This window comes from Orycteropus afer, unplaced genomic scaffold (assembly GCF_000298275.1).
Source record: "Orycteropus afer afer isolate SDZICR_OR568_19922 unplaced genomic scaffold, OryAfe1.0 scaffold00422, whole genome shotgun sequence".
NCBI lineage: Eukaryota > Metazoa > Chordata > Mammalia > Tubulidentata > Orycteropodidae > Orycteropus > Orycteropus afer.
In genome coordinates this window covers 1,586,720-1,612,164 of record NW_006922009.1, presented here as the reverse complement: position 1 = coordinate 1,612,164, position 25,445 = coordinate 1,586,720, and the positions used below count along the sequence as shown (strand labels likewise).

Sequence of the window (25,445 nt, the reverse complement as noted above, 5' to 3'; positions counted from 1 at the left end):
GAAAAGGAATCTTTTGGGTTGTAATTCTTCTTTAGGCCCTGTGGACTTCTTTTTCCAGGAAGAGTTTACTTTCTGTCACGAGTTTGAAGGCAATGTTAACCTAGCTCAATGAGGTTCAAACCAGAGGAAGTAGTCAATCCATTGAAAATCCATACACTGAAAGTCAAGTTTTAGAAAGGCCATTTCACTGAATTCCCCTAGCTAACAAAATCTGCTTTCATAAGTAATGATAAAATGTGATCGATATGAGAAGGACTAGCAGGACCTTGGTGGCCTATGAAAGAACTTCTGGGGCCTGCAGATATTTTCCTTGACTCTCATTCTCAACCCTTTCTCACCCTCAGCACAGCTATCTCTGACACCAGTCCTGCTCTCTGCCCCTCAGTAACATCCCTTTCTCTGCTGCTCAGTATCTCTCCATCTTTGGAATGTGAAGGTACAGTATGACAACTCCCTTGTCTTTCTCTGCCAGTCCTGTACTGGCATTAAGCTGATCCCACTCAGGGCGACCCCATGTGCATCAGAGTAGAACTGTGTTCCAAAGCGTTTTCAAAGGCTGGTTTTTTTGAAGTAGACCACCAAATCTTTCTTCAAAGTGCCTCTGAGTTGACTCGAACCTTCAATCTTTTGGTCAGCAGCTGAGTGCCTTAACTGTTTATATAACTTACAGACTCCCTCCCCCTCACCAGAGGCATCTTTTTTAGCTTCAACAACTTGTAACTGAATGTTCAAAAAGTTTTGTCAGGATGAAAAAGATCTTTCCAGTCAATTGACACCTAAGAACTTTGCAAGACTGATGTGAAAACTATGCCAGGGAATATGAATTGCTGTGAATTTGATGGACATTTAAGGAGCCTTGGTGGCACACTGGTTAAGCACTCAGCTGCTAACCCTAAAGTCAGTGGTTAGAATCCAGCTGTTCCACAGGAGAAAGATGTGGCAGTCTGTTTTGGTAAGGATTTATAGACTTGGAAACCCTATGGCACAGTTCTACTTTGTCCTATAGGGTTGCTAAGAGTCAGAATTGACTTGACAGCAGTGAGTTTTTGATAAATAATTAAGATATATATATATTATCAGGGAGCTCTGGTAGCATAGTGCCTAAGGCACTTGACTGCTAAACAGAAGGCTGGCAGTTCAAACCCACCAGCCACTGCTGGGGAGGAAGATGGGCAACTTTCATAGTGATTCTGCCTCAGAAACCCAAGGAGGGGTCGCTATGAGTCGGGTCCAACTCGACGGCACATAACAACAACATATATATTTTATCAGTAAATTTGATTATATAGATCACTAGGTAAATGGAATTTCAGTAAAACAGCTTCTCTAGGATTTCAGCTAGATACCAAACTTTAGACCTCCAGGTACCCCTTGTCTCAAATGGGTAATTCATATCTCAAAAACCAAAACCCACTGACATTGAGTTGATTCTGACTCACAGTGACCCTGCAGGACAGAGTAGAACTGCTCCATAGTGTTTCCAAGGCTGTAAATCTTTATGGAATTCAACTGCCTCATCTTTCTCCCATCATATCTCAAGAGGCCTCAGGAAATGGGTAACTGCCACCTCAAAGAGCCCTGGGCCCCACAAGGGAAATATTCCCTTAAGGCATCTCTTCGCACCTTCTTCACCATTTTCTGTATTAACACCAGGCTTTACTGCTCATCTGCAGTTCTTCATTCTCTCCCTGCCCCCCCCCCATTCTTATTATTTTATTTTCTGGTGGGAAGAGATAAAAAGGAGAGGGCAGAGTATATATCTTTTTTTAAAATATTTGTTATTTTTAAGCCTTTTTAATATTGAATTCTTCCCCAAACCAATAGAGAACATACTAAAATACCACAAAACATTCTTCTGGTTTTTGGTATTTTTTTTAACACATTATTTCTGGATCAGCAAGAATCACAAAAAATCTCCTAAAACTCCCTGGCTGTTCTGAGATTCCTCACTCAACTCTGCATAAGTTTAATGTTAGAAGGTGTTTCACCAGATTTCAGAGGGACGTAACCTGAGTCTGGGTCAGACCTTGAGATTTGCCCCAGTTTATACATAAAACACAAGAGTCAAATCTAGAGGGAGGACTCAAAGCTGCCCCTTGCTTTTCATTTCAAAGAAATTCAGCTGCAAGCAACTTCCTAAAACCTTGAGGCCTCGGGCCACACGAGGTAGCCTGTGTGTTGGCTTCTCTTTGGTGCACAGAGAGCACATTCTTTTCATTGATATTCTCTGTTCTTGTTGGATCAGCATCTATTTTTCAAGTATATTTTAAAATTAAAATTTTTTAAAAAAATGCATAATTGCAAAAAATGTTAACTTGTCCAATGCTGTGGAAAGCTGGCAAAAAATTATGTGCACTCCAGTAGTTTTCCTTACAATAAGGTCAAAGAGCAAATTTTGCATACATAATACAACTGCAGTTTGCATTTCCCAAGAGTCAGTTAAAGTAACTTGAACTCTAATCTGGGTTTGCTGGTTTAGTCAAGTTTTATTTTGTTTGGGTTGCAGTGTTGTGATATAGCCCAAGTCCCCAGACTGGATTCCAGTTAATGCCTCCAAAGAAAGTCCGCAGCCCATCCTAGGAACACAATTGCAACTCACAATCTGCTTCTGTGATTTCAATTCAGCAGGGATCTCCAGTTAAACTATAAGCTGTGGCTATGCTATAAACTAAGAAAATTTAAAAAGCAGAAGTAAACATTTCTGTTTCAAAAAATGAACCAATTCCTTCTGTGATTGTGGGAACCCAAGCTCTCTCAGATTATCACACTAGCTTTCTAATTGGCTTCCTTCCCTGCCTCAAGTCTCATTCACTAATCCATCCTGGAAGGTTCAAGATGTCCCAGATTCCTTTCCAGGAAGCATCCATTATTAATTATTTTATCAAGTACTTGCTAAATGTCTACCACACGCTGTGGATGGATATAGCAGTGAACATAACATACAAAAATTTCTTCTATTAGGAGTTTACATATCAGGCTGAGAGTCAATGACTATGTACTCACCAAAATCCTTTGCCTTTTCTCTTGAATACACAGGTCGACTACATTTCCCAGCCTCCCTAGCAGTTGGATGGGGACGCGTGAGTGAATTTCGATCAATGAGAGGTGGATGAACTGGATATAATGGATATAATACACTTCTTGGTCTGACATATAAAAATATTCTATTCATAATTTCACACTCTCAATTTTTCCCTCTACTGATGAATAGCCAGCCAGCTGAGTGGAGAGGATATCAAGAACCTTGCAAAACATGGAAGAAACCTGGGTCTCTGAGTCACCACATGGAATTTTACCCATCAGATGCCTGCAATGAAGTGTAAAATGAGCAGGAAATAGATTGTACTGCATTAAAACACCGAGATGTATGAGTTCCTTATTACTGTAATTCATCTACTTTGTCAAGACATCCATAATCTCTCCAATCTCCTTTCCCCTCACCTCCTTTCCCCTCACTCCAACATAAAGAGAATGTTTCAAAGTATCACTTATTTACTGTTTATTTTTATTATATATTTTATTTTTATTCATATGTTTATTATTATACACACACACACACATGCACACACACATACCTTTCCCCCTCTCTCTTCCCACTGACCTGATCCCTATCTAAATCCTGCTTTTTGTAAGGTTTACCACAATTCTCCTCCTTCTGGGTAGCTTTCCTGGTGCCTACATTTCCCAGTGACCTCCTCTCTCTTTCCATAAGTTTTCCTTTCTCATTTATCCTCCCGTATCCTTGGCCTATAATCCAACATGCATAAAAATTTAACCTCTAAGCTACACTGTCTTGGAGGCAGGGGCCAGTTTCCTATGTGCCTGAAAACCTTCAGGAGAGTGATAAGCTCAAGGAAACATCTCGATAAAAATTTCTTGAATAAAAGAAAGGGCCACCACACATAATGAGCTCTAGAACTGGATGAATTCATTCAGAGCATCTTAGCTACAAGGTGCTGATGAGATGGCACAGTTCTGGACTATCTGCACCCATTTTCCTTTGTGTCTCCTTGGTTGGGTTTTGTACATTTCATGTACCAAGTAAATGTTGTTGCTGATACTTCAAAAAGCAACACTCAATTTCAACATGCAAATCTGGTAAGAGTACTAGGATCTTGCATATTTTTTTAGATGTTTGATAATTCCTACAGATGAATGACATCTAGTTGACAAGGAAAGGAATGCTGGGAACTTTCATACTACTTGGTTGTAATGATTTTCATCACTTGTCTTTCTTTGGATAGACAAGCTTGTTTTCTGTTGTTGTTTGTTGCCGTCGATTTGATTCTGACTCATGGTGACCTCATGTGTTACAGAGTAGAACTGCTCCATAGGGTTGTCTTGGCTGTAATCTTTACAGAAGCAGATTGTCAGGCCTTCCTTCTGCAGAGCCACTGGGTGAGTTCAAAGTAGCAATTTTTAAGTTAGCAGCTCATCATAACTGTTTAGTCCACCCATGGCCTCAGTTTACTCTGTAGAGGTGGTCATTTTAACTGCACATACAAGTGCTTCTCTGAAAGTAGCTGTTTTTCAAAAGAAAGACCTGAAACCTGTCCCAGGTCTATCTTCTGCCCTTTTATTTTTTGTTTTAGCTGATTCAGTCAAGAAAACAATTGTTTTGTATCAAAGTTTACCCTAAAGCAGCAGTTTTCTTGCATAATAAAAATTTATCTTCCTGAATAGAGTGATGAGTGCAAGATGATAAAACCATAGCCATGTGCAGGCAGGATGCTTCTCCAGCCCCTAAGGACCACTGAGAATTAGAGCCTGGAAACCTTCCTGCAGCATATGAGGTGGCACTCGTCCCTCCATCAGGATGCAGAGCCTGGCTTTCTAAGAGGAGACTGGGAGCAGAACAGCACATTGCTAAACATTGACAGAGAATCAGCTATACTCTACCATCTTCTACATCTTGATTTTTTCCCCCACTGCTCAATTCTTTGAACACAATAAGGTTCTCCATTGATTCTGAGATAAACAAAAAAAACAAACTCACTGGTATAAAGTCGAATCCAACTCATAGTGACCCCTCTTTGGGTTTCCTAGGCAGTATCTCCATGGAAATAGCTTGCCCAGTCTTCCTTCTAAGAAGTGGCTGGTGGGTTTGAATCATCAGGCTTCTAGTTAGCAGTCAAATGCCTTAGGCACTACTCCATCAGAGCTCCTGATGGAGGAGGGGAATAAGGCAAGAGAAATTGGAGGGACTAATGTAGGGTAGAAATACATCTTGAGCAAGAGGGGTTTATGGGTGGCCCATAATTCTTTTATTGCAATTGGCAGCAGTGCAAAGCTGATTTGTGAGCAAAACATCTACTCGAATTACAAATTGGGTCCAAAATCATCACCAAAAGAAATGGATGTCCTTAGCAATACCTCTCTTTCCCCTAAAACTTTATTTTGGTAAAGTTTCAGAGAATGATAGTCACTTCCAGGGGACACAGTCTTGGCACTTGGCTGTCCCTCTCCTTGGCCAGCACAGACAAATAGAAACTAAACTACAAATCAAAGGAGAGGAGGGCCAGCAGATGAGGGTCAGAAGTGAGAGTGAACAAAGGGATAAAGGACACCCCAATATGAATGCCACAGTAAGCCAGCCCAGGAATAGAAGAAAGCAGGTGTCTGTGTGTGGAGTAAGTACCCAGGGAACAGGCCATCGTGGGCCAGCCTGGGAACATCTGAAGGTGGGTGTCTGTGTGCATAGAGCACCTCAGGGGGTGGGTAAGTGAGCAGGGTGGGGGAGACCAGGAAATGAGCAGAGTAGTTTGAAACAGCTAAGGGAGACAAACTTGTCTGTCAGTTTGTTTTACTGTGGTGGCTTCAGTTTGGATGTGAGGCTGGAGGCTATGCCACCAGTGCTTCGAATGCCAACAGGGTTACCCATGGTGGACAGGTTCCAGCAGCGCTTCCAGACTAAGACAAACCCAGAAGAAGGAAGAGTCCATCCATTTCTCAAAGAATTGGCCAGTGTAAACTTTATGAATAGCAGTGAAACACTGTCTGATGTATTACTGGAAAACTTTATGAATAGCCCTGAAACACTGTGCAATATAGTGCTGGAAGATGACTCCCTCAGCTTGGAAGGCACTCAAAATATGACTGGGGAAGAGCTGCCTCCTCAGAGTAGAGCCATCTTTAACAATGTGGATAGAGTAAAGCTTTCAGGACCTCCATTTGCTGATGTGGCACATCTCAAGATGAAAAGAAACAGCAGCAAACATCCATTCATAATTGGAACATGGAATGTACAAAGTATGAAACTAGGAAAAGTGGAAGTTGTCAAAAATAAAATGGAACACATAAAGATCGATATCCTAGGCATTAGTGAACTGAAATGGACTGGTTTTGGTTATTTTGAATCAAACAACCATATGATCTACTATGCTGGGAATGACAAATTGAAGAAGAATGGTGTGGCATTCATCATCACAAAGAATGTATCAAGATCCATCCTGAAGTACAATGCTGTCAGTGATAGGATAATATCCATATGCCTACAAGGAAGACCAGTTAATACTACTACCACCAAAACCAAAGATGAGGAAATTGAAGATTTTTACCAACTTTTGCAGTCTGAAATTGACTGAACATGCAATCAAGATGTGTTGATTAACACTGGTGATTGGAATGCAAAAGTTGGAAACAAAGAAGAATCACTGGTAGTTGGAAAGTATAGCCTTGGTGATAGAAATGATGGTGGAGAACACATGATAGAATTTTGCAAGACAATGACTTACTCATTGTTAATACCTTATTTCAACAACACAAATGGCAGCTATACACGTGGACTTCACCAGACAGAGTACACAGGAATCAGATTGATTACATCTGTGGCAAGAGGCAATGAAGACGCTCAGTATCTTCAGCCAAAACAAGGCCAGTAGCTGATTGTGAAACAGAACATCAACTGCTCATATGCAAGTTCAAGATGAAGTTGAAGACAATTAAAATAAGTCCAAGAGAGCCAAAATATGATCTTGAATATATCCCTCCTGAATTTAGAGACCATCTAAAGAATAGATTCGATGCATTGAACACCAATGACCAAAAACCAGAGGAATTGTGGGATTACATCAAGAACATCATCCATGAAGTAAGCAAAAGGTCATTAAAAAGATAGGAAAGGAAGAAAAGACCAAAATGGATGTCACAAGAGACTCTGAAACTTGCTCTTGAACAGAGAGTAGCTAAAGCAAATGGAAGAATCAACAGGATAAAAGAGCTGAACAGAAGATTTCAAAGAAAAGCTGGAGAAGACAAGGCCAATTATTATAATGAAATGTTGAAAGACCTGAGATTAGAAAACCAAAAGAGAAAAACACACTCAAGCATTTCTCAAGCTGAAAGAACTGGGGAAAAAAAATAAACCTCGAAATTGAAATATTGAAAGATTTCAAGGGCAAAACATTGAATGATGCAGGAAACATCAAGAGAAGATGGATGGAATGGACAGAGTCACTTTACCAAAAAGAAGTGGTCAATGTTCAACCATTTCAGGAGGTGGCATATGATAGAGAACCAGTGGTATTGAAGGAAGAAGTTGAAGCTGCATTGAAGGAATTGGCAAAAGGCAGGGCTCCAGGAATTGACGGAATACCCATTGAGATGTTTCAACAAACAGACACCATGCTGGAGGCACTCACTCAGCTATGCCAAGAGATTTAGAAGACAGCTACCTGGCCAACTGAATAGAAGAGATCCATGTTTGTACCCATTCCAAAGGTGATCCCACAGAATGTGGAAATTATCTAATGATTTCATTAATATCACACACAAGTAAAATCTTACTGAAGGTAATTCAAAAACAGTTGCAGCAGTATATTGACAAAGAACTTCTAGAAATGTAAGTTGGATTCAGAAGGGGACGTGGAGTGAGGGATATCATAGTTGATGTCAGATGGATCTTGGCTGAAAGCAAAGAATGCCAGAAAGATGTTTACTTGTGTTTTATTGACTATGCAATGGCATTTGATTGTATGGATCATAATAAATTGTGGATAACATTGAGAAGAATGGGAGTTCCATCCTGAAGTACAATGCTGTCAGTGATAGGACACTTAATTGTCCTCATGAGGAACCTGTACATAGACCAGGAGGCTGTTATTCAAAGAGAACAAGGGGAGACTGCATGGTTGAAAATCAGGAAGGGAGGGCGTCTGGGTTTTATCATTTCACCATACTTATTAAATCTGTATGCTGAGCAAATAATCCAAGAAGCTGGACTATATGAAGAAGAGTGTGCCATCAGGATTGGAGGAAGACTCATTAACAACCTGAGATACAGAGATGACACAACTTTGCTTGCTGAAAGTGAGGATGACTTAGAGTACTTACTTATGAAGATTAAAGACTACAGTCTGCAGTATGGATTACATCTCAATATAAATAAAACAAAAATCCTCACAAATGAACCAATAAGCAAGATCATGATAAATGGAGAAAAGATTGAAGTTGTCAAAGACTTCATATTACTTTGTTCTACAATCAACGTCAATGGAAGCAGCAGCCAAGACATCAGATGATGTATTGCATTGGGCAAATCTGTTGCAAAAGACCTCTTTCAAGTGCTAAAGAACAAAGATATCTCCTTGAAGCTAAGATGTGCCTGACCCAAGTCATGGTATTTTCAATCGTCTCATATGCATGTGAGAGCTGAACAATGAATAAAGGAGACTGAAGAAGAGCACATGCTTTTGAGTTGTGGTGTTGGTGAAGAATGCTGAAAGGACCCTGGACTGCTAAAAGAATTAACAAATCTATCTTGGAAGAAGTGCATCCAGAATGTTCCTTGAAATAGAAAATGGCCAGACTTCATCTCACCTACTTTGATCATATTTTTAGAAGGGACCACTCTCTGGAAAAGGATATCGTGCTTGGTACAGTGGAGGGTCAACAAAAAAGAGGAAGGCCCTCAACAAGATGGATTGACACAGTGGCTACAGTGATGGGCTCAGGTATAGTAGAGATCATGAGGCTGGCATAGGACTGGGCTGTGTTTCATTCTGTTGTATGTAGGGTCAACAACACAAATGGTGGCCATATATGTGGATTTCACCAGACAGAGTGCACAGAAATCAGATTGACTACATCTGTGGCAAGAGGTGATGGAGAAGCTCAGTATCTTCAGCCAAAACAAGGCTAGGAGCTGATTGTGGAACTGACCATCAAATGCTCATATGCAGGTTCAAGTTGAAGCTGAAGACAATTAAAAGAAGTTTGAGATGACTCTACAGCACATAACAACAACAAAATATAAATGCACTGTACTTAGGTACTTTATATTGTTATATCAAAACCTCTCAATGACCTTGTGGGGAAAATAACATCATCACCCCCTACTATACAGATTGAGGGACTAAACCTTAGAGAAATGGCTCAGAAAACTTGCAGAGCTGACTTCAATTCATACACACAAGCCAAGTCATTGCCATATAACATGGCCTTTCTAAGGTCATAGGACATTTCACAGCTGCAGCATAATCAAATGGATGGTCAGAACTTCCTCTCTGTTGAACCATTTCTTAAATATTACTTGATAGAGTCTGTGGCTTTATGTTGGCTTCTAAGATTGTTGTTGTTAGGTGCTGTTAAGTTGTTTCCAACTCATAGCAACCCTATGTACAACAGAACGAAATAACTGCACATTCCTGTGCCAGCCTCACAATCCCAGGTATACCTGAGTCCATCATGGCAGCCACTGTGTCAATCCATCTCATTGAGGGCCCTCCCCTTTTTCTTTGACCCTCCACTTTTCCAAGCATGATATACTTCTTCAGGGATGTTTCCTTCTGACAACCTGACCAAAGTAGGTAAGACTTTGGTAAGAAATTAAATTTGGTAAGAATCTAAATTCTTAGATTAACATGATTTAAATAAAATACATTGTTGGCATTTTGTTATTTAATTAAATAAAATCTTAATTATCCATCACCTCAAGCATCTCAAGTGCCTTCCCCTGTCATGCTGCCTCTCCTCCCCCTTCCCTTCTTTTCTTTGATAGCTTAAATCATAACAGGCTAATATAGAAATCTGAAAATTTAGGGTTTCTCTCTCCCTGTTTTATCATGGAAAACACAAAGTGCTCAGCACCTCCCTATCTAATTCATAACTCACAGACACAGGCCCTTGACCTTCCTCTTTCATTTGGTTAAAAGAATTAGCTCTCAATCCCACAAATAACAGTTTCATGCTTTAAAACATTTAAGTCATTTAATGATTGCTACTCATGATTTAGGAATTCTGGTAGCATACTGCCTAAGGCACTTGACTGCTAACCAGAAGGCTGGTGGTTCAAACCCACCAGTCACTCCTCGGAAGGAAGTATGGGCAATCTACTTCCATAGTGATACTGCCTTGGAAACCCAAGGAGGGGTCGCTATGAAGCAGGTCCAACTCAATAGCACATAACAACAACTCATGATTAGCACTGTAAGTTGTGTGCCAAAATCACCTGTGGAACTCTTTGGGGGAAAAAAATAGATGGAGGGCTTCTTATTCTAATGCAGTACACTGGGGTAAGATCCAAGCATCTTTAATTTACCAAGGTGTTCTGGTTACCTAGTGCTGTTCTGACAAGAATATACCACATTTGGGATGGCCTCAACCAACAGTTTATTTTCCTACACTTTCGAGCCTTTAACTCCAAGTTCAAAGTTCCAAGCTCTAGGGGCTGGGTGAAAGCCCCATGACCTTGGGCTTCAGCTTTGCCTCTTGCTCCCGGCCCACTGAAGCTAGAGGCTTTTCTTCACTCAGACAGCTGCTGGCTGCTGGGGCTTCCAAGCCCAAAGTTGACAAGTAAAAAGGCACAGGCCTGATGATGTTACCAAACTACATAGCAGGCCATCAATTCAAGTCCATTGTAAGTTCCCAGGTTGGCAGAGCATGGCAGGCTGCTGAACAACAACACAGCTACATGCATGCCTTAAGTTAGAGACCATTCCTAAAGCTGCTACTTATATACAGGAAGCAGACCACATACCCAAAGCAGCTACTCAGCTGCTTATGGTAGATCTCACCATGGAGTTGATTGCCAGTCTCATCATGTGGAATAATTACCACCAGCTGCCCAGCCACTCAGCCAGGCCCAGCCAAGTTGACACACAAACATAAGCATCACACAAGACTACAAATATATCCCAGTCATTAAGCTGTTATCTCTCAAGTCCCCATCATCTCTTCTATACTTAGCTTTCTGATACTGGGGCTGACACCCTGAAAAACATATTTTTACTTTGCCAGTAGAATCCACATAAGGGGGTGCTAGAGAGAGAAGGGCCCCCGGGGATGGCCTCAGGGCCTCTGGCAGTCAGCTGCCACACCCAAGGCTGGCAGTTCAAACGTACTGGCCGCTCCCCGCCAGGTAGACGGGCCACCAGGGAGCTCTGGTAGCATAGTGGCTAAGACACTTGCCTGCTAACCAGACGGCTGGCGGTTCAAACCCACCAGCCACTCCTCGGAAGGAAGGTTGGGCAATCCTACTTCCGTAGTGATACCACCTCGGAAACCCAAGGAGGGGTCGCTCTGAGTCAGGTTTGACTTGACGGCACATAACAACAACAACAACAACAGAGAGAGAAGACACTCACTTCCAGCAGCCTCCTGCTCCTAGGGACATCACCTAGCAATGCTGCTTAATCCAGACAGCAGCAGTTCTTTCCATGTTGACAGCTGAGCACAGTTTGCAGTCTTTCCCACACTGTTATTGTTGTTGTTGTTATGTGTCGTCGAGTCAGCCCCGACTCAGTCAAGTAAAACCAGCTTCAGTTCACTACCACTCCTACTCTACCCCACCCCACCCTGCCAACTGACACCCCCTCCTCAGAGTTGTGAATTACAGCCCACAGGGCCCTCCTCTATCTATTCTAAATTTTAGTAATTCCAATCTTTTCCATTATTCTCCCATTCCTAGAGATGGTAGTTTTTTCCCATAGATGCCACCTCCATGATGCCTTGTTATTGTTGTTGTCGTGTGTTGTCGAGTTGATTCCAGTTCATAATGAACCTTTAGTACAGAGTAGAACTGCCCATAGTGCTGTCAAGGCTGCAATTTCTACAGAAACGAATGATCAGGTCTTTTCTCCCAAGAAATAGCAGGTAGATTCAATCCACCAACCTTTCTGTTACCAGCTACGTGCTTAATATTTTGCCACCAGGCCTCCCAAACAGTGGTATGACTAGGATTGGTGTCACCCAGTACAGTGTTACCCCTATTCCATGGACCTCCTCTCGTACCAGACCGTACAGAATCCTTAGTAATGTTTATTACCAATTTTAATCATAGAATAATATTATATTGCCACATGTCCTCTGGGGGGCAACATCACCCATAATTGAGAACCATTGCACTAGACCAAAATTTTCTCAAAACACGGTCAAGAAACTTGCACTATTAATAACTTCCCCAGTGAATGTGATGCTGCTGTTCCAAGCACTGCACTTTGCAAAATGCTGCACTAGCATGAGCTGCGAGTGAACAGGGATTAAGGCTTATTTATTTTGTTAGTTCTCTGAGCAGCTAGCTCACATCAGAGCTTATAACACATGCTCAAGACATGTGTTTTGAATGATGGAGCACATTTTTCAGGTGGAGGAGTTCTTATTGAGAAAAGAACCAGGCATCTTTTCACTTCCCTGGTGGCTGGAAGCCACTTTTCTTCAGGCTTGAGAAGGTCTAAGAGGAACAAGGATGGGGTTGGATTGTGATTGAGGCTAATGGGGCTTGAACTGTGTTTTACCAGGAAGTCTATGCTGAGATCAATGTAGGCTTTATTAGCACAGTCTGCAAGGATTCAGAAAGCTTTTCCCCCCAGAAACTGAACATGATGGCCATACGTGGGTTTCCAAGTGAGAAATTAAAAATCCAGTGGAATTCTACACACAGATATCCAAGAATACATCAGCTAAGCTCTACCAAGATATTTATTTTGTCTCAGAAAAATCCTGAGCAAACTTCCAAAGGCCCAAGTGGCTGACAAAACAAAAACTCTTCTGTACTTCACTACCTGTTTGGAGAACCATGAACTGATGCCTTGACCCAAGAAATAAATCCTTTATTGTTCCCATCAATTAATGTTTGTAATTCAATTGTAATGTTTTTAGCATTGTATTGGTTTCCTATTGCTGCTGTAACAAATAACCAAAAACATAGTGGTTTAAAATAACACAAATTTATTATCTTAAAGTTCTGAATGTCACAAGTAGGAAATGAGTCTTAAGGGCTAGAATCAAGATGTCTGCAGGGCTGCTAACCTTCTGGAGGCTTAGGGAAGAATACATTGTCTTGCCTTTTCCAGGTTCTAAAGTCCACCTGCATCCTTTGGCTTGTGGCCACCTCAGCTATCTTTAAAGCCAGCAACAAATCATTATCTCGAGCCTAGTTCTACTCTGACTCACTTGGGGTCACCATGAGTCAGAATCAACTCAACAGTAACTGGTTAATGTCACCAGTTACATTAAAATGACCTGTTCTATCAGCCTTTTCCTCACTTAAAAAGCTCGTGTGTCCCATCTTTTAAGAAAAGAGAAAGTAGTCAACAATTTCAATTTAAATTCTGGTCATGTAGCTTGTGAACTGAACAAATTCACTTCTACTTATTTATTCCTCTTTCTGTGCTCATCTCTACTTATTTCATTCTACCTTTAAATGGTGAAATTCAAATCAGACATCATCCTATTCACTCTCTCCCTATTATCACGGGCAAATCAGTAAGTGCTGATAGCTTCAGGAACAATTTTTCGGGTGTTAATGAACTAGAAAAACTGTCTTGTTAGCCAATTGGCCTCCTCAGGGCACTGCTGGCCAACAAGAACTCCCTAAACTGAAGTTCCCACTAATCTGTATTTCTTGGCTAATCACCCTCCAGCCCATTCCAGTGAACTCTGAGAGATTTCAATGTACTCTAACGGTCAGACAGATGACTTCCAAAGAGTTGGATCATGTTTACCATATTCCAAAATTCTTGCAAAAAATGTAGGGGGAAAAAAAAGTTTGTACTGGTATCAGAAGGAGGATTGCACAGCACAGTGCTGTGATGTCTTAGCCCACTAGTAGTACCAGTAGATGTTGTCTTTCAACAGCTGTGTTAGTGAACAGGTCCAGCCCGACTATGGAGAGACAGCATTGGACTTCACGTGCACATGGGAAGAGCCAAAGATTGTAATTTCATGAAATAAATATTAGATGAAAAACATTTTAAAAAGGCTATGGTCATTTCTTTATCATTGCTGCACTAAGTCCATTTTAAAAAGGGGTTCAGGATTGTGTTGGCTTAAGCCTCATATCTGAACTCTTGATCTTGTTGAGCTGAATGGCAGTTCTATAATGTCAGTTTTCTATTGAGCTGAATAGCAGTTGTATAATGTCAGTTATTTAATGTCTGGCTAAAGGTTTTGCTTTGAAAAAGAAAATTTAGAAATTCTCCTCTTTCCCAAACCCAATTTTCCACAGATGACATACAAACCATTAATAAGACTGAGATGCCATTTAAGGCAAATTGCAATTAGTTCTGGGCTTCCACAAATATTTCTATCTTCTCTTTGTCTATTTTAAGGAGCTCTGGTTGCACAGTGGGTAAGGCATTTGGTTGCTAACCAGAAGGTTGGTGGTTCAAAGCCACTAGCTGCTTCATGGGAGGGAGATGAGGCAATCTACTTCTGCAAAGATTTACAGCCTTGGAAACCCCATAGGGGTTGCTCTGAGTCATAATTGACTCCATGGCAGTTTATTTGTTTGTTTCCTATCTATTTTAGAAGCAGAAAGATAAGGCCACCCTTTAAGACCAAGCTCACCAAAGAAAAATGAAGAAAACCAAAGATGCGTTAAAACAATTAGTCCAAGGGACTATTGGGCACATGGTGAGGTACACCATGTGATCCTCAGCCTATACAACTATGAGACCAGAACTAGCTGGTGCCTGGCTACCACTGTCAAGCATTCCAAGGGGTATATATGTAGGAGATCCTGGACAGAGTGGAAGAACAATGTGGAACAAACTTCAAAATCATAAAAAAAAAAAAAGGAGAGGGACAAGGTGTGCTGGTCTAATAGCACTGAGTGGAACCCCTGAGACTATGGCCCTTTGCTGCCTGTCAGGTCTGGAATTAAATCTACTCCTGTGGCTTCTAGCAAACAAAAGACAGGCATATGAGCTGAACATTTACATTAGGTAAATACATTCCTTGGAGAGAACAATCATGGGAGAATAGAAGGGCTGTGTATGCACAGGGAGACCACTTGGGGGACAGGAGTGCATAGGAGAGAAGGACACAGGGAAGAAGTGGCTATGGAAAGGAAGTGGGAGGTAAGCTATTGCATTATGGGAGATTACAGTCAATGTCATGAAACAAAGTGAATGTGAACTGCTGTATGGAAGATGAATTTGTTCTGTAAACTTTCACCCAAATCACAATAAAATATTTTTTTTAAAAAAAAAAAGACCATGCTCAGATGAGATCTCTAAACCTGTGCCCCAAGAACTGAGGTGTGAAGTGAAGCCCTGGGATTTAGACTAGCTGTTGCCAGGCTTGGTATGGTTAATGGCTGGAAGCAGGTGCTGAAGGATGTCTGGAACATAAGGATCTGCCCTGAGGACTGTGAAACCCTTTTCTAGGACTCACTGAATAAAGCAGTAGGGGCTTGTTGATAAGGCACTTGAGAGTCTGCTCCTCTCATGCAGGCAAGCATGGGTGTTCCCTCTCTGAAACAATTGATAAATAAACAAATAAATCTGCAAGAGAACACCCTCCTAATATTTCAGATTCCCAGAGACTTCATAGACCACCCTGGTAGGATATTTCTCAATTGTCACCCAAAAGAAAGAAAAAAGAGTCGTTTTCCTTTTCTTTCTATTTTTATCAAAGTTAAAACTTTCATCATCACGTAAGTAACCAAAGCTGTTACAAGCCTACTGCTGATACATCAAATGCTTTATCTACAGTCTGGCCCGCTTCCAGGGAGATGAAAAGAACAATCATTCAGAACTCACACCTTCTATGACTTATGAGCCATTCCAGAAAGGAAGGAAATAACACCATTGTGCAGAAGAAAGGGTATTTTTCATGTTCCCCAAGCTGTCTACACCATAGTGAAGCTGGATATGCACTAAAGGAGAAGCCACATGAAGACCTTTGCTGAGGACAAGAGTCTCTGGAAATACTGAACTGCAAAATCAGAAACTCTAGCATCACTGATGAACTGTTTCCCTATAATCTTTCTATTGATCTTTTGGCTACCTTAAAGAGCTTGATCTATGCCACATGGTTTATAATTATTTTGTTTTCTTAATGTTTCATATGAGATTATCATTTGTTTCAAACTAAATTAAAGGTTCACCAACAGCAGAAGCTATGTTAGTTTCTTCGCTCTCTACACAGAGAACATAGTAGCATCTGAGGTGTTTGATTTTCATGAAATACCTACTTATTGTGCTCTCAGTTAAAACTGGTAATAACTCAAAACTAGTTGTACTCAAGTGCCTTTTTCAGAGGTACAAAAGTATCTGTTGTCTTGAAAGAAAAATTCTTAATTAAGATATGCCTGGGTCCCCTCACTATACAGACAAAATCATGCTTAGAAGTCTTTTAGGTATTTCCTAAATATAATATGCCTGAACACACTATTAAAAACTAACACTACATTTAAACTTCATTTTAATTTCTTGATAGCAATTGACTAGTCCACCATCTTGGCTTTTTCCTCACCCATTCAACAAACATATGAGTTTCTATATGTCAGACACTGGAGTCCTTAAATGAAAAATTCAAAATTTCCATTCAATGTACAATACTATGTGCAATTCTATATTTTGCATCAGGTGACAATTTCCTAAAATTCTAATAAAACCTAAAATGGTGTTAGTGCAATGTCATGGTGTCTTATCAAGATACACTGTCCAGGGAGACCAGAGGTTTCTGGCACTATTCATTCAAACAAGCCCCTAAGTATTAGTCTTTTCAACCAATTCTGAGTTTGTGTTTTAAAGCAGTCAAGCTGCAACCCCAATCTTGGCAGGCCCTCAGGACAATTCTAACCTAAGCCAAATTGGATCAAATGAAAAGAAGTGTGCAATTAGAATGAGCTGTGGAGGCAGGGTGGAGGAATCCTAGCTTGAGCCAAAGTTAGGATTCTGACATGTCTGGGCAAGTCCAGCGCAGGGGAGAAGCACCTGTTTGCTCCAAAGAGAAAGTCCATCCCAAGGGAGGAGGAGATGAAGCACAACAGAATCACCTAGTTACTGAGCCTAGTCACTAGAGGAAAGCATTATCATAAATATAACTTGGCATCCGTTACTCAAATTATTCCCAGTGGAGCCCCATGGATGCATGTGATGATCCTAAGAAAGAAGAAATAATGAAAGCAAAAATTTAAAGAACCATGTCACTAGAACCTCTGTGAGATATTGGAGCACAGTCCCCACTGATTTGTGACTCCTACAATTGAGTGAAACATACAAAAAGGAAAGTGATATTGGTCTTCTCCACTTCAATGGAGAATTCCACATTGCTTTGTCATCTGCTACCTCTAGGATATTAGCAGCAATGCACAGCCAAACATGATGGTAGTAGAAGCCATGCCAGTCTGAGAACCAAAGTACCTAGAAAAATGGTAGAAGTACTGAACATAGAAAATAATGGCAGCAATGGCAGAAGGTGGAATCTTATCCAGCCCATAATAAATATTTCCTGTGCTATATGAACTACAGGAGCTCTGGTAGCATAGTGCTTAAGGCACTTGACTGCTAACCAGAAGGCTGGTGTTTCAAATCCACCAGCCACTCCTCGGAAGGAAGAGGGGCAATCTACTTCCGTAGTGATACTGCCTCGGAAACACAAGGAGGGGTCGCTATGAGTAAGGCTGACTTGACAGCACATAACAACAACAAGTCTTGGTTACTTTATCTGTAAACAATGACACTTTACTCACAAAGCCCTTGAGAAAGTTATATATGCTAATGGGCGTAAGGAGTTCCTGGGTGGTGTAAACAGTTCACAAGCTTGGCTGCTAACAGAAAGGTTGGAGGTTCTAGTCCACCTAGATGCAGCTCTGAAGAAAGACCCGGTGATATACTTCCAAAAAATCATGATTGAATACCCTATGGAGCATAGTTTCACTCTGACACACATGGTGTTGCCATGAGTCAGACTCAACTTGATGGCAACTGGTTAATGGGCTTAAAGTGACCAGCACAGTTCTTGACATATACAAGCTACTGATAAAAATGAACCTTCAGCACCTAACCCTCCACCTCCCTTCCTTTCTCATTAGCCAAAAGAACAGGGCTGTGACTTTTCTTCTGAATTAGTTGGAGAACATTTGTATTTTCTTTGGCACTAAGAACACATGGAATAGTCTTTGGAGTGTACAGTAGTGTATACATTGCCCATGTATTTGCATAAAGTTTCAAAGCACTTTCTTGATATATGCAGTATGACAGCCACTGTCACAATATATTTGTATAAATTCTACACAGGTTTTATAAAATAAATTTGCAAGTGTTTGTTTTCCTAAGAAGGGGTTTTGTTTGGGGGTTGGTGGGATTATCATTTCATCTCACCATAGAAAGTAACACAGGTTGACACACTCTCTAATCCAATGCCACAAACAGGCTGGTGTTCTCTGTTAATACTTGAGGCAATCCCACAGATATAGTAGGTCATTGTATGACCATTTTTTAAAAACACCTTTTCCATAAAAAGTAGCACTCATGATCACAGTAACCACAATCCAACCCATCTGAGGTCTACAGGAAAAGGTGAAATAGATGGCTATGATTTTTAGCATGTGCAATAACTCAGACTAATTGTCATATCCCCAGCCAGACCGTCCATCTTTGCATACGCAGAAGTTAGCCAGATGTGAAAGACAAGAACAATTCCTTATCATCATATCCAAACCTTCACCTTTCGGAGACACTAGAAACCAAGATTGACCAATGCTCTCCATCAAAATAATAAATTTTAATAATTTACTCTCATAAATTACATAGATTATGATTAATTAATCATAATCTCCAATATGTTGTTGTTGTTAGCTGCAATAGCATTAGCCCCTGACTCATGGCAACCTCATGCACAATGGAAAGAAATGCTAGCATCCCATGATAAAGTGCAGATAATGCCATTCTGTGCAAAAGGATTTTCACTGGCTGATTTTTGAAGTAGATCAACTAAGTCTGGAAACTCCATGGAAAGCCATTCAGCATTCTAACAACATGCAAGCCTCCACTGACAGATGGGTGGTATCTGTGTATGAGTTACAAGGCTAGGAATTGAATGCAGATCTCTTACATAGAAGATGAGAATTCTACCACTAAACTACCAATGCTAGCATTTGCTAAGCTGTTACTTCGTGAGACCCAGTTTCTTTAGAGGTTAATAAGAGTTTCATGACAAAAGACTTCAACAAAGAAATGAGTAAGATGGGGTTAAACAAAGTCAAGTAAGTTTCTTTAGTGTGTTGTTGTTGTTGCTATGTGCCTTCAAGTTGTTGGTGTTGTTATGTGCCATCGAGTCAGACCCAACTCATAGCCACCCCTCCTTGGGTTTCTGAGGCAATATCACTACAGAAAGTAGACTGCCCCATCTTCCTTCCAAGGAGTGGCTGATGGGTTTGAACTGCCAGCCTTCTGGTTAGAAGTCAAGTGCCTTAGACATCATGTTACCAAGGACTTTTCTTATTCCTTTAATGCATATGGCTATCCAATGAGTACAATACAGGATTTAGTGTTTCTCAAATTTATATATACGATCATCGAAAATTCTGTTTTGTTTCTCTGGAGAAGCAAGACCAGTGAAGCTTACATGTATGTAAAACCCACACCATTCAATCAATTTCAATTCATGGCTACCCCCACTGGGTTCCCAACACATTAAATCTTTAGAGAATGCCCCATCTTCCTTCCTTGGAGCAGCTGGTGGATTTCAACTGCCAACCATCTGGTTAGCAGTCAAATGCCTTAGGCACTGTGCCACCAGAACTCCATATATCTAGCTATCTCTATATGGATAGAGAGATATAGATATATATATAGAGAGAGAGAGAGAAATTTATTTCAGGGAATGGCTCACACAGTTGTAGATGCTGGCAAATCCCAAGTGTCCGGGTCAAACTTGAAGCTGGAAGCTTTTTCCAACTAACACAACTACAGGGGCTGATGAACCCAAGAATGGCAGGCAGTACAGCAGGATCCAGATCCAACAGAAAGTTCCAGAATTTTCCCAGGATGTCCATATATATATATATTGAGAGCATGTCACACCCCAAGGAAACTCTCTTTCAACTGATTGGCTGCTCAAAGTAGATTCTACCATGTAGGTGTGTGAACTCAGAATCATGGTCCAGCCAAATTGACACACAACCTTAACTATCACATTTTCCAACATGGCACATGAACATGTTCTGGTACAATATAATGAAGAACATAATTTGAGAAATGCTAGTCAACTTCAACCTACTACTGCAGGTCTGTCCCAAAGATTTACAGATACAGGATCCTTCCTTCTTGACATTAACTCCTTGGCAAAAATTTTTGGTTAGATAAGTCCTCATATTTATTGATCAAATAATTAGGTCCTCTACTCCTCAAAGCCTTTATTTTCCCTTCTATAAATATTGCATTAAAAATATTCTGTTCAAGCAGTTATCTAGATGCAACAATGGGTCTCTCTTCATCCAGAGCAAAGAAGACTGAAGAAAACCAAAGATGCATGGAAACAATTAGGCCAAGGGACTGGTAGACCATGCGATCCTCAGTCTATTTGACCATGAGATCCGAAGAACTAGATGGTGTCCAGCTGCTACTGTCAACCACTCAAGGGTGATTTATGTAGGAGATCCTGGATAGAGTGGGAGAACAATATGGAACAAAATTCAAAATCATTTGGAAAAAAAAAAAAAAAAGACCAGGTTTGTAGGTCTGATAGAGCCTGGTGAGAACCCTGAGACTATGGCCCTAGCTATCCTTCAGGACTGGAATTGAACTCACTTTTGTGGCTTCCAGCCAAATAATAGGTATATGGGCTGAACATTTACATCAGGTAGACACACAGAGCAATCAATCATGGAGAACAGAAGGGTAGTGTTTGCACAGGGAGTCGGCTTCGGGGGCATGAATGCATGGGAGGAAAGGATACAGGGAAGAGGTTAACTATGGGGAGGAAATGGGAAGAGAGCTGTTGCACTGTGGGAAATTGCAGTCAATGTCATGAGACAAAATGTGTATAAACTGCTGTATAGGAAATGAATTGGCTCTGTAGACTTTCACCCAAATCACAATAAAAATTAAAAATTATATATACTTTTCAAATTTAATTTTATTACATTTTTAGAGATCTCATGCTCACTGAGACATATTTTATTATTTTTAAAAAGTTACCATCAATACTAGCTATCTAAGAATTCCTGCTATTTTTATTTATTTCAAGATAATCTTAATTTTCAGAACTTTTATATATTTCACATAATAAAAAAAAAATAATTCTAGGCTTCAATATGGCCCTTTCCCAATTCTATAAACCTAGTCACCCTACAATGTCTTGCATTTCTAGACTACTCATAAATACCATAGTATAAAAACTCTACCTGCCATAGACTCTGAAAAAATTGCTGGCTACAAATTCCCTAGGCAGACTATGGTGGTAATGTCAGAAACAAAGATCCAAGGAAAAGACTTGTTTACATCAAGTATCTCCCTTTGGGTGGGACATCCTAGGGCCAAAAGCCAGGTGTCCACTAGGACCCACAGGAGTAATGTTGGTCTAGAAAAGGTCAAGGAGTTGCTGTGAATAGAATAGAGTAAAGCAAAGCAGGAGTTTGGGTGTCAGGCAAGGGCACTGGACTGGAAGCAACAAGAAGCATCAATGCCCTTCCCAATGCCTTTCTTCCACTTTGTTCCGTGGTATTTTGAAGAGACGGGGGTCTAAATAGCATGAATTTCCCACCCATCTCTATCCTGTCATCCCTGATGTTGAAATTAATGGAATCAGTTTCTCCATTAACTTCTTTTCATTTTGGTTTATGACCTTCCAAGTTGTCTCAGTATGTACAAATAATTTCATATTCATAGGCAAAGGGCTGTCTAGTGTTTATGACTGTATCCCCTGTGTCTAGCACTATGTCATTTTCTAACAAATAATGTCAAGTTTTTGTTGCTAGATAGTAATATCATTGGGTATTCTATTTTCCCTACATGAAATCCCATCAAGCATTTTTAATGATTTTCCATAATGTTGTTAATGCTGTTGTTAGTTCCCCTCAAGTCTATTCTAACTCATGGTGATGTCACCATGAGTAGAACTCTGCTCCATAGGGTTTTCAAGGCTGTAATATTTTGGAAGCAGATCAATGAGTCTGTCTTTGAAGTCCTCTGGGTGGGTTCAAAAGGCCAAACTGTCAGCTAGTAATCAAACATTTAACTTAAGTGCCACCTAAGGACTCATTTCCATAATTAATATAATCCATTGAATAGTCTGTTATGTTTATGATACTTTTGATGAATTTGTAAATACTCTTCCAAATTCTATATTTAGCTAAGAAGGGCCTAGTGGCCCCTTCACTCCGCAAGGATCCACAGTATCCTTCTGTTCCTGTTCCAGGTGGATGGAACCAGTGGTTGGCGTCCCTTCACAAGTGGGCAATGGGCTCACGTGGGAACACAGAGATAGGGGCCAGAAAAGATATTTTATGAACATTTCTGGACAAACACAAAGGAACCAAAGGGCAAAGGCAATGCTAAGAAAACAGACAAAATGAGAATAATAGTTTGTTTTAAGCTAGCTATACACTGTAATTTGTGGAAAACAGTTTAAATCAGTGGTTTTCAACATTTTTGTTCTCAGAACCCCTTTACACTTTTAAAAATTATTGAATCTCCCAAAGAGTTTTTTCTTATGTGAATTACACCTATCGACACTTACTGTACTAGAAATTAAAACTGAGAAATAATACTTTTTCATTTAAAAAAATCCTTTAGATGAAAACTTTATGTTGAATGAAATGAATCAGTCACAAAAGGATATGTATTCTATGATCCCACTTCTATGAAACAGTTAGAATAGGCAAATGTATACAGCCACTCCTTGGAAGGAAGGTTGAGCAATCTACTTCTGTAGTGATACTGCCTTGGAAACCCAAGGAGGGGTTGCTATGAGTCAGGTCCAACTCGATGGCACATAACAACAACAACAGCAACAACATACAGATCAAAGTTTCTTAGAGGAGCAGGAAGGAGAGGAGAGGTGAAGGCATTCATTAGGTGGCACTCAGCTTATGTTAAGAGTTATTTAAAAATTTGGAAATGGATACTGGTGATGGTTGCACAACATGGTGAATGTAATTAATATCACTGAATTGTAAGTGTAAAAAATATTAAATGGCAAATTTTTTTGATATACTGGCCCTCCTTGGGTTATGAACAAGATCTATTCCCAAGTGTGTCTTTAAGTCAAATTTGTAAGTCGGAATAGGTACATACAGTTCGTATTTAGCCTTATCTTAGTGCAAGGATCCCTGGGGGTGCAGCAGTTAAAGCGCTCAGCTACTAATCAAAAGATTTGTGGTTTAAAGTCACAAGCCACTCCTTGGGAGAAAGATGTGGCCGACTACTTCTATAAGACTTACAACCTTGGAAACTCTATGGAGCAGTTCTACTCTGCCCAATAGGGTCCTGTATAGTCAGAATTGACTTGCTGGCAGTGGGTTTGGGTTTCGGTTTTGTGCAAGAAAAAGCTCAAAGTCATTTTAATGTATTAAAAACTGTATGTGCAGCATGCAAAGGTGATTGTGGTGAAGAATTTGTTGTGAGTAAGGTCGCTGGCATAGTGCCTAAGGCATTTGACTGCTAACCAGAAGGCTGGCAGTTCAAATCCACCAGCCACTCCTTGGAAGGAAGGTTGGGCAATCTACTTCCATAGTGATACCACCTCTGAAACCAAAGGAGGGGTCGCTATGAGTTGGATCCGACTCAACGGCAGTGAGTTTTGTTTTGTTTTGTTTGGTTTGGTTTTAAGGTTATTTTAAAAGTGAGGGCAAGTTTACATAACATTAAAAGGCAAGAACAAATTGTCCATAAGTCAGACATTCATAACCCAGGAACTTAAAATATAGATAGATAGATAGATATAGATATATATCATCATAAAATTAAATTAAGGAAAATTTTAAAAATCCCATTACATTAGCCCAAACACACTTATGAAAAATAACTATACTTTAAGAAAACTGTGAGAAGAGTGGGTTTTTGGATATTCTTCCAAATCACTTTAATGCTTGGCATAATAAAAGGCCCTGGATTCCCTGGTCTGCTTCTGCTTTCAATCTGTTGCAATATGTTGCTTTGGGTACAGTTCATGAAGAAAATCCAGCCTTACACTGACATAATAGTTGGAAAACAGAAGATGAGCAGTTTACTAGCCTTTTCATATCATGGTGGATATTCATCTTTGATACTACACCAAAATTCAACAATTGATGCTATCTAAAGGTTGGTTTTCATACAGAATTAAAAACCATATCAATGAAACTTTCTGTTACTTGAAAATTATTAGTTTACTTTGCACTTAGGGTGAATATTTTACCCAAACACTATGCATTAGTGATTTTGAAAATATTGGTTTACACAGCTTTTCCAAATGTTGGCATATTCCATTATAAGAGATCAAAAAAAAAAAAAAAATCACATCTGTTACGATCACATGTGATCTCTTCAGAAAAATCTTTACAGTAGGAGAAGCTGTCGAGCTCACAGGAGCAGATACAGATTTTCCAGAATTTTATTTTTCACTTGAAAACTCAAATTTTTAAATTGATAGTAAATATTGCTATTTGTTTTCCTTAAAGTGCCATGCTCACATTTTCTCACTTTAAGGAGAATGTCTGCCAAATATCCAAGTCTGAACAACCACAGTCTGTCTGTTAGTCATTCTTTCACGTAAAAATGGTGCTCCATAGTAAGTGACTGGACCAGCTCAAAACTCAAACAAACACATACATAGTGTTTTTCTTCTAAATCTCCACTCCCATAAAAAAGTATATGTATTCAAGGATGAAAAAAAAAAAAAAACTTTAATAGATACTGATGAAATCCCCCCTTCGGGCCTGGAATTGAACTCATGCCCATGGTTTAACTCTCAGCCAAACTACAGACAAGCCTACAAGCTGAAAATCTGCACCGGGAAGATGCACTCCTTAGAACAATCTACTATGGGGGATCAGAAGGGCAGCATTTGAACAGGGAGAAAAGTAGAGAAACAGGAATGCACAGGCAAGAAGGACACAGGGAAAAGGTAAACACAGGGAAAGAGTGGGAGGAGAGCTGTTACACTGCAGGGCATATAGTCAGTGTCACAAAACAAAATGTCTATGAATGTTAAGTGTAAATGAATCTTCTTTGTGAAATTACCCAAATCACAATAAAAAGTTAAAAAGAAAAAGTTCATTCATTTTACTTGCATCA

At 40.1% G+C, this 25,445-nt stretch overlaps 1 protein-coding gene across 1 annotated transcript in view; it reads right to left on the bottom strand.

Annotated features, from left to right (window-relative positions):
• The window catches only part of BMPER (BMP binding endothelial regulator), a 437,547-nt gene that overhangs the window by 194,204 nt on the left and 217,898 nt on the right, over positions 1–25,445 (bottom strand). The gene's annotated exons all lie outside the window — the stretch shown is intronic.